The 9,429-nt window shown below is 48.0% G+C and overlaps 1 pseudogene; it reads left to right on the forward strand.

The window, feature by feature from the left end:
• Nucleotides 1-6,207: 6,207 nt before the first annotated feature.
• Nucleotides 6,208-6,326, forward strand: LOC111731145 (annotated as a pseudogene).
• Nucleotides 6,327-9,429: the final 3,103 nt, after the last annotated feature.

A 9,429-nucleotide genomic window follows, 5' to 3' on the forward strand; every position in this document is an offset into this window, starting at 1 on the left:
GGAGCCCATCTCTCTCCACCTTCCTCCTGTCAAACCTCCTCCACTTTCCATTTTCCCTCTCTTGTGCACACTGCTCCATCCTGCCTGTGACCCAGGCTGACACTCCACTGTCTTATTTCACGCTTTCCTCATCCCTACTTGTCCTATTTTAGGTACTCATGGCTACTAAGTTAAGTCATCATCCCATGCTTGCCTTCTAACTGGTCTCCCTATCTCCTCTCTCTTTGGCCCAGGCTATTTCTTATGTTTGGGCTCAAAAATACATACATATACATTGTATATTTCTTAATGGAAACACTGAAAACACAGCCTCCATTCTTTAACTCAATACATGAGAGTCTCCAGAATTTGACTCCATTACATTTCCTGCTGGTTCCTCCACGTACCTTCTGCTACAGTCAGCCACCTACACTTGCTCTCCTAAGCAAGCTAGGCACGGCTCTCCTTCTGAGGCCCAGCTCAAAAGCCACCTCCCGTAGGAAGTCTTCCCTGAGCTACGGGGTCAGGGTCTCTGGTCAGGACGTTCTGGGCTCTCACATATTTCACATTTGGATTGTAGTTGGTTGTTTCTTTCATGGTTCCCTAATAAGAGCATGAGCCTCTTGATGGAAGAAATACATTTTCCCTGATTTTCTTTATCTTTATAAATTCTCGTTGAAGAATAACATATATAGAAAAAAGTGTATGAATAGTTGATGTATACCTCAAATAAATTTCACAGAGTGAGTTTCTCACGTAATCAGCACCCCAGTCATGAGATAGGATGTTAACACCCCACCACCAGCAGCTCTCTTGTATCCTCTTGCTGTCACCCACCCCTAAGGAAGCTACAAGCTTGACTTGTAACACCATAGATTAACTTAGCCCGTTTTTGAACTTGATCTAAATGGAATCATATGGTACGTGTTCTTTTGTCTGGTTTCCTTCACTCAACATGATGTCTGCGAGATGCATCCATGTAGTGGGTGGCTGCAGTTTGTTCACTCTTCTTGTTCGGTTTTCCGTGGGATTTCACAGGGGATTTGTCTAGTTGCTCTGGATGGGCGTTTGGGCTGTTTCCACTTTGAGGCTGTTATGATTAGTGCTTCCATGAACATTCTATTTTTTTAATGTTTATGAGAGTTTGTTTGAGCCCAAACCGAGACAATTACCATAAGCAGATCTCAAAGGCTCCTGCACGAACATTCTTGCACACGTCTTGTGGTGAACAAATGAGCACATTTCTGTTGGGTATTTTCAAAGCTGGAAATTCTGGGTCATGAAGAGTGCACGTGGCCAGGTTTAGTAGATCCTACTATTTATCCAAAGTAGTTGTGTTAAGTTACAGTTCTCCTAGGGGCGTTTGAGAGCTCTGGGTCCCCCATCTTCTTACCGCCCCTTGTCAGTTTTCCTTCTACCTCTCCCTTCTCCCACTTCCTTGTCCGGAACGCGACAACGCAGGCAGGTAAGGCGCCCTCCACGAATATTTACACCATTGTGCTGCTGAGTGGGACCTTGGAGGAGCAGTGCCTACTCAGTGCACAGGGAAAAGTAACGACTGTTTATTAAGCTCACACTAAGTGCTCGGTACTTGACTTGCCTTAAATCATTTAATCACCCTAAATACTTTCTAAATTCTAGGGTCCAACGAGTCCAACCAACTCCCAAACTGGGAAACGGAGGCTCAGAGTGATTAAGAAAGTTATCCCCAATCATCACCACGAAGGACAGAGGTAGAAGTTGAACCTCTAAAGTTCCTTTACTTTTCATCATATTCTGTTGCCGTTTCATATATAACACAGGCGGCTGCTCCTTGCTGTCATTTAACTACCTAAACACACAGCTATGTTTGCTCACGACCGAGCATCCAACGTGTGCTCTCTGACTGGCTTTGACATCTTTCCGATCCTAATATTTCAATCCCAAACTCAGAGAGAGTCATCAGAGGGGAAAGGTCTGGCCTAACGAGTACCTTCAGATGTTTGAAACGTAAGAGATCCCAGAGATTCCCATGGGGCCTGCTCTACACCCAGGGGCATCTACGTTCAGAATCAGTCCTTTAAACACATTAGACAGAAGTATTAGGTGTAACCCCAGAACATCTGGGTGGGAGATAACTGCACCAAGGGTCTAACCCGCAGACATTTCTTGCAGAATTGAAACTGCCCACCAGGGGACACCATTGCCTCCGGTTTCCCACTGTGGGGAAAAAGGGAATTCCCCAAATTCCTTGGGACTCCACCCAAAGCCTTTGCTTTTGGTTTTGAACAATGTTTCAGATTTGTTTTTCAGGTCAAGCCCTTTGCCTTCCTGTTTGGATATTGACATTAGGAGTGGACAGAAGGAAACAGTGAATCAATCAATAGATTAAGGCCTCATAGACACCAGCCATTGGCCGTGGTTTCAGTGTGACAAATACTAACGATAATACTAGCGATGCTGGTGGATACAAGATGCACGGGATGCATTCCAGAGCACCAATGTCCTCCCTAAACACTGTCTCATTTAATCACCATATTCGAAAGTATTATTCTCACACAGCCAAAGAAACGAGGGAAAATGAGAGACCTACCCGAGGTCACACAGTTTGTAAGGGTCTGAATGTAAACCCACTGACCCTGTTTACAAATCCTCTGTCCTGGTTTGAACTTGTGCATCGAAACTATACTGTCGGGATGTAGGATACCAACTCTGAAGGGCTGGTAAAGCAAGCACTGCTAGTGAATTAGCCTGCCACGCTGCCCTCCCTCACATCACCTCTCCAGGCTCTCATTCAAACAGCCTCAAGGAAAAGTGATACGATCAGCTCCTTCACATTGAACTGTTCTGGACTCAGAGCAGAGGTTCGTGACTATTACTGAGTTGAGGACTGCTTTGAGAATCAATATAATTCAGTCTACTGGATTCAGGCTTAGCCCTGCCACGGACCAGCTCAGCGATGGAGGATGAGTTACTTCATCTCTCGTGGCTTCTCCTACATCTTGAGTGAAACAGAGTTAAACCAGTGTTGTCTGTGACTCTCTGGGTTGTAAGTGACAGGAACCCAACTCACACCATCATGAGAGACCTACCTGAGGTCACACAGTTTGTAAGGGTCTGAATGTAAGGGTCTGGTTGTAAGTGACAGGAACCCAACTCACACTTTCAAAGCACTGTCTTGGCCCACCTAGCTGGAAGGCAGGAAGGCTGAAACCAAAGCTCATCATCCGGTGTCTCTCACCCACCTCTCAGCTCGGAGCAGTCAGCTTTACTATCTCAGGCTGGCTGAAACCACAACCAGCCACAGAGCCACTGGAAGCTCAGAATCATGTCCTTCCAGCTCCATAACCAGAGATGAAATGACATTCTCCTGGCTGCTCCAGGTTGCAAAGCTAAGTCATCTTCTCCTCAGTGTGTAATGAGCACCAGGCAACATGACTGAGATGCAAATGCTTTTGAAAAGTCAACCTCAGCTGCCAAATACCTCCTTCTTGAGGGCTCTACTGCTCCGGGCAGTTCACATGCTGGTAACCCTCACGTCAATATCTCAGCAGTTACTTACAAGAGTGGGACTTTCAGGGGAGAGGGGTGACGCAGCACAGTATGTTTACACCCTTTCTTTCTAGGCACAGCCACGGTGCAAGGAGGGTGCCCCCATGTGTCAAACACCCCATAAATCTAAAGAAAGTGACCCAAACTGATCCCCCCAGGACAGGTATCACTTTGTATCATTTCATTCTGTCTCTGAAGGTTATATTATCATCTCTGAGGCAACAAATAGAAAACAGAGGCAATGAAGACATCCCCATAACAGAAGGCCCACCACCAAGTTGACTTCGTGTTGTGTGACCTCTCTTGATTTGGTCTCTTATCAGCATCCTAGTGGACTGTGGACCTTGTAACCTGCCATCCTCTCATGGAATCCCATTAATAGGAGCCCTTTAATAGGAGCATCTCTTATCCTAGAGGTGAAGGCATAAGGTGGCCCCTTGGGCTTTTGTACTATGCTACCTGATAGAGTAATAACCTCCTGGCCAAGGCTGGGATTCACTGGAGGCCTGAGCCCGGGCTGTAAGCAATCGCAATTGAACGGTGATGCCGAAGGGCCATAAGAGGAAAAGAAAGACGTGACTCTGCCCAGGAAGATCAAAATTGTCAGAGGGTGATGTGCATCAACACCAGTCCGTAACCATCGGCCTCGGCATGCACGCACACTCACTGTCCCTGGGGCAGCGAGGGACACCCTAAAACCATCTGCACCGGCATCTGAGTCCATAGCAGTCTGCCCGCTGCCCAAGCCTTTGTTTTGACCTGACTTTCCTCTGCGTACAGGTGGTAGGCAGGGAGTACAGACACCAGGACCCACTTTGGTTCCACACCTTCCACAGATGCCTCTGCTCTTAGGATGCCTGCTTCTCCTCCCCTTCAGCCACTCCCCTCACGTCAGCTCCCAAAGTGAAGTTAACAGAGTCCCAACCGGCAGGACAACTGTGAATCCAGAGGTAATTTATCCAGAACTCACTCACCCAGCAATGCTACTGAGGCAGAAACTGACTTTGTACAAATCCCTTCTTGCTCATCCAGCATCCTCAGCTTCGAGGTTGGATGGCGGCACTGTTGACCGCATGACCAACTGGGGGACGAGGGACAATGCTGGCTGGAGCTCTCCTTGGTCTGGACACTCACCTGAGTACTTCACATACATGATCCCATTTGATCTGCAGGACATTTCTTCACAGCAGCCAGATGTTGCCATTCTCTCTTACCAGAGGAGGTAACTTAGGCCTCTGGGGTAGAACTGGGGTTTTAAACTTGGCCTCTTGGAGCCCAAAGGCCACCCTGTAGCCCCCACACAAGCTGTTCTTTAGTGATATCTCCTGCGAAGGCTCACCTTCTCTCACTGTCCTGGGGCAGCCTCAGAATTGGCCATCACTCCCACAAGCACTGTCTTTCTAAAACACACATTTGACTATATCATTTCTCTCTGCTCCAAATTCCCCACAGCCCCTGAGAGGCCTGTGTGTGGTGGTGGAGGCTGCGTCCCTTACCAGGCAGCCTCTCCTTTCTCCTCTCTGCCTACTCCGACCCTGTCTGTGTGTCTAGGCCAACACTGAGACAAATAGATGCTGGGTGTGTGTGGAGGGGAGAGGTCACCAGCTCCTTGCACTTGCTCAGTGGCTGCAGATTCGCCTTTATCTGTCATGTATTTGGTGTCCATGTAAAATTTCATCTGCAGCTAACATACTAATATGTAATTATATATTATAACGATATAACGATAATAGCATGATGAACAGCATCCAGCCCGTCCTCCTACTTGTACAGCTGAGAATTCCTACAGCACTCGCCTTCCGCTATTGCTGTAACACCCAGGGCATCTCACCCGCTGCAAGTTTAATCGTCTTTTCCTGGAGATGTCTGTCTACTCAACTAGAGTCTAAATTCCTCTTGGGCCAGGACCTGGTCTCACATTTGGTTATCTCCAGGGACTAACAATGTTAAGAAATGGTTATTTATTGTGACTATTTTCTGTTTAAGATATTTCCCTAAAGACATAAAACAACGCAGCTGCAGCGAAAGCCCCACTCCGATCCTTCTCTCCTCACTCCTCCCCAAAGGTAACCGTTCCCCCAAGTTAGTCTGAGTCATTTCTCCGCATTTTTTTTTTTTATTGCACATAAATGCATCTTATGCTATGTAATCTACTGTTTCCTGAGTTTCGATGGGTCATCTCCGAGACACATAAGATAAAGGCTGCCTTTCCATGTGCATCTTATTTTCCAGTTGGACTTTAAGTTCATCGAGGGCAAACAGCATGTTCTCTAACTCCCATAAACATACATTCTTTTCCCAATTTATGTCACGTGCTGACTCCAGAGACAATTTTTATTCCTGCCTCAAGGATGTGGTGTTGTCTTCTCTGTGGGGACCCCGGCCGGGAGTGACACCAGCAAAAAGCATCATCACTTGTTGATGACGGTTAAACGAGCCAGATTAGAGCCAGCCTTGTCACTTATTAGCTGGGTGGCTGAAGCGAAGTTTGGCAACTTCTCTGTGCCTCGGTTTCTTCTTCTGTAAATTGGGGGTACAACAGTAACTATTCTAGACTTTTTGTGTGTGAAGACTAATTGAGTTAATCTAAGAAAAATATTTAACCAGCACATTTAAGTGTCCAGTATTAGCTACTATTGTTTTTGTGAAAAGTCAAAGATTTCTGTATCACTAAAATTCACTAAAAGACCCATTTTTGTCTACGGTCATGCCACCCTGAACAAGTCCTATCCCTCCTGATCTCAGAAGCTAAGCAGGGTCGGGCCTGGTTGGTACTTGGATGGGAGACCACCTAGGAAGACCAGGTGCTGTAGGTGTAAACAAAATAAAAATAAAAAATAAGGAATCGTAAGCTGACAAGGTCCTCACAATCTGTGAGGTCAACCAAGGATTGTCTCGCCTAAAAAAATAAAATAAAATAAAAAGATCTATTTCATGAAATGCTAGCTCACCCTAAAATGGCTGGATATTAAATGAGTCTACCTCTTCCCTCATCACTGAGCCCTCCCTGGAGCGGATAAGTGTGTCTGTCCAGACCAGGTATCTCACCTGGCCTCCTTCTTCTTCTGTTCTGGGATTCTCCACCCCCGGCCACTCGGCGCTTTTTTTCCTGCTCAGAATGAGATGGCGCCCAATGGTTTCTGTCCCTGTGTAAGGGACACAGCCATCAGGAATGTGCTGGGCCCGCCATACCCGCTGGGCTGGCTTCCCAGGGGCCTTGAGCAGAGCTCGGCAGTGAGAGGCCAGGTCCCCACCGCCCAGCCTTGTCTCTCAGACCACCTGGTTCAGCCAGACTCCTCCTGCCGCCCTGCTTCACCCCTGCCTTGCTTTCCCCACGCCTCCTCGAGCTGGGTTCCTCCCGTCCAGAGGTCTCCGGGGAAGAAGCAGTGTCCTCTTGATTGGACCCATCAGTTTTTCTACTTATCAATAGCTACCTGCTGGCTCTGACTAGAGGATACATGAACAGGTGTTTTTAAAAGGCCTTAACATGCCCGTCGATATGTCATAGAAATAAAACCCTGGCCATGGGATTTCAGCTGTGCCTGTAACATTTGATTTCTTTAAAAAAATACATAAATTAAATTAAATTATAGCGATTACCTCTGTATTTTTAGATTGTTTTAAAACATTTAAAAAAATTTTTTAAAATCATATGTTTTAGGAGATAGAAATAAAAAAGACTTACAAATTGAGGGACATGGGTAAAAGTTCTGGCTCGGTCACTAATGTGTAATTTTAGACAAGTCATTTAGATTCTCTGAGCCTCATTTTCCCTACTTCTAAAATGGTTAAGGTCTCGTAACATCCAATTCTGTGAATTTTTAAATAGAAATGCTACAGCGCCTCCTGGTTCTGGCCATTTCCCTCTCTCTAGCATACCTGTCTCCATGCCTTCCAGATTATTCTCTACTTCCCCTCCTTCTTCTCCCTGAGCCCCCTCAGAGGAGATGGGAACCTGGATAAACATAAGAACGGGATGAAAGGCCTTGCTGGTGCCCAAAGCATGTCAGGCATCAGGGTGCTGCAGGTGGCTTCGAAGGGTCTGCCCTTCCTTCCCCATGTGACCGGTGGCCATTTCCCTCACGAGCTGTGAAAATGCCAGCATGGCCAGCATGGCCTCGCCTGCACTGACCCACACAGGGGCAGGACTTGCCTCAAGTCAAACACAAACGCTTGGCCTAGTGACTCACCCCTGCCCAAAGGTCTGCGGCTGTGTTGCCCCAAATAATTTTCAGGAATACGTCTGTCACAGAAGCCCTGATCGGTTGTTCTGAGAGAAAGCAGTTTTCATTGTGGGACAGCCTCTCTGGGTCCCCAGGCCCTATGTATTCACAGGGGTCATAGGACCCTCTGGAGAGCCAAGCAGAGTCTTGGCCTCAGCCCTTCACTGACAAGGCCGTGCACCCACCCCATCCCCGGACACTGGCCCTGCTGCCTTTCCAGATGATCACCTGCCCTGGATATCATCATTTTGGGGCACCGTTTATGGCAGCCTGCTCAGTTTTATGGGGAAAGCTGAGAGCTGGAAGGAGTGGGAGAGAGTAGATCTCACATTGCTTCTGGCAGCCGAGTGATGTGGGAAGGTCAGAGCCTCCTTTGCTAGACAAACAGCCCCCAGCTTGTCTCCCCGGGAGGCCTCTGTTAAGCTGTTGAGCAGACCAGGCATGGAGGGCCCATGGCCACCCAGTCAGTCCTGCAGCCTTGGGCTCTCCCGAAACAGGCAGCCATGGAGGGGCGGAGGGGAGGTGACCGGGGTCACCACTGGCAAAATATTCTTGGGTTCCTATTGCCCCATAAATCTTCCCCAATGGCTTTTCTTGGGCGATAAGCGCTGAAGAAGAGCATATGAGGTTGAGTTATTATCTGCTAGCCTCGTTTCCAAAAGCCTCATCCCCTCTGCTATACAGAGAGGCCCATAGGGACAACTGGCTTAACCATCTGAAAGGTTGGAGGAGCAGATCTTTTTAAAGGTCCTCGAGATTGAGGGAGAGAGGCCTTTTGGCAGGCATGGGACTTGAAACGTGAATGGTTTCGGAGTGAGACAAGGGCACAGGCACTTTGAGGTTTGGAGTCCCTCAAAAAAAAAATGGAATACATCACCTGCGTCTAGAGTGGCCCCCACCCTTCCTCATGGTATTCTCCGTTCTCCTTCACGGAGCTGCTCAGAACCCGCGAATCTTTGCTACTCAACGGGTAGGGTGTCCTTGGACCAGCAGCAATGGCATCTCCTGGGAACTTGTTGGAAATCAGACTCTTAGGGCCCACGCAGACCTGCTGAAGCAGAAACTGCATTTCAACATGATACCTGGGTAATTCGTGTGCACCTCCAAGTCTGAGGAGCACTGGTCTAGCCACACAGGGTGTTAACCCCACCCTCACCACCCCCCAGACTAGTTTTCCTGGGCTCTGGCGTGGGCTCTCACCCTCCTTGCTCATGCCACATCTCTCATATCCTGTGGCTCTGCACTCTGCCGGCCACCAGTTGGAAAATAAAAGTCTGACTTGTTCATGCCATTGTGTAACCGAGGGTAATTTAATGCGTCACCAAACTCACCGAGCATTTTCACATTAACACATGACAATAATATTAACCCAAATGCCACACAGGAAAATGTAAGTGATGTTAGTGAGAAGCCGAGGCCTTTGAACTACTCTGGGGGAGGTGCCTGCGGTCCAGGCTGACCTTGCGGAGGGTGGTTTAATAATTCATCCCTCTGTGCCTCTTTTTGATGGATTGGCTTATCATGCTCCCATGGGAGAGGAGAGAGGCAAGAAAAAAGGAAGGCCGAGCAAGGGACCCTGTAAGAGGCTGTGGAAGACAGCTACAACCCGAGGCCAGGTGTCTACTACCTCCTGGCTGTGTGCCCAGGGCGTGGCCTGGTGGGGAACACACTGGCTTTGGAGCCAGGACAGCCTGGG

Source organism: Pteropus vampyrus, unplaced genomic scaffold, assembly GCF_000151845.1.
Source record: "Pteropus vampyrus isolate Shadow unplaced genomic scaffold, Pvam_2.0 Scaffold350, whole genome shotgun sequence".
In the NCBI taxonomy this organism is placed as follows: Eukaryota; Metazoa; Chordata; class Mammalia; order Chiroptera; family Pteropodidae; genus Pteropus; species Pteropus vampyrus.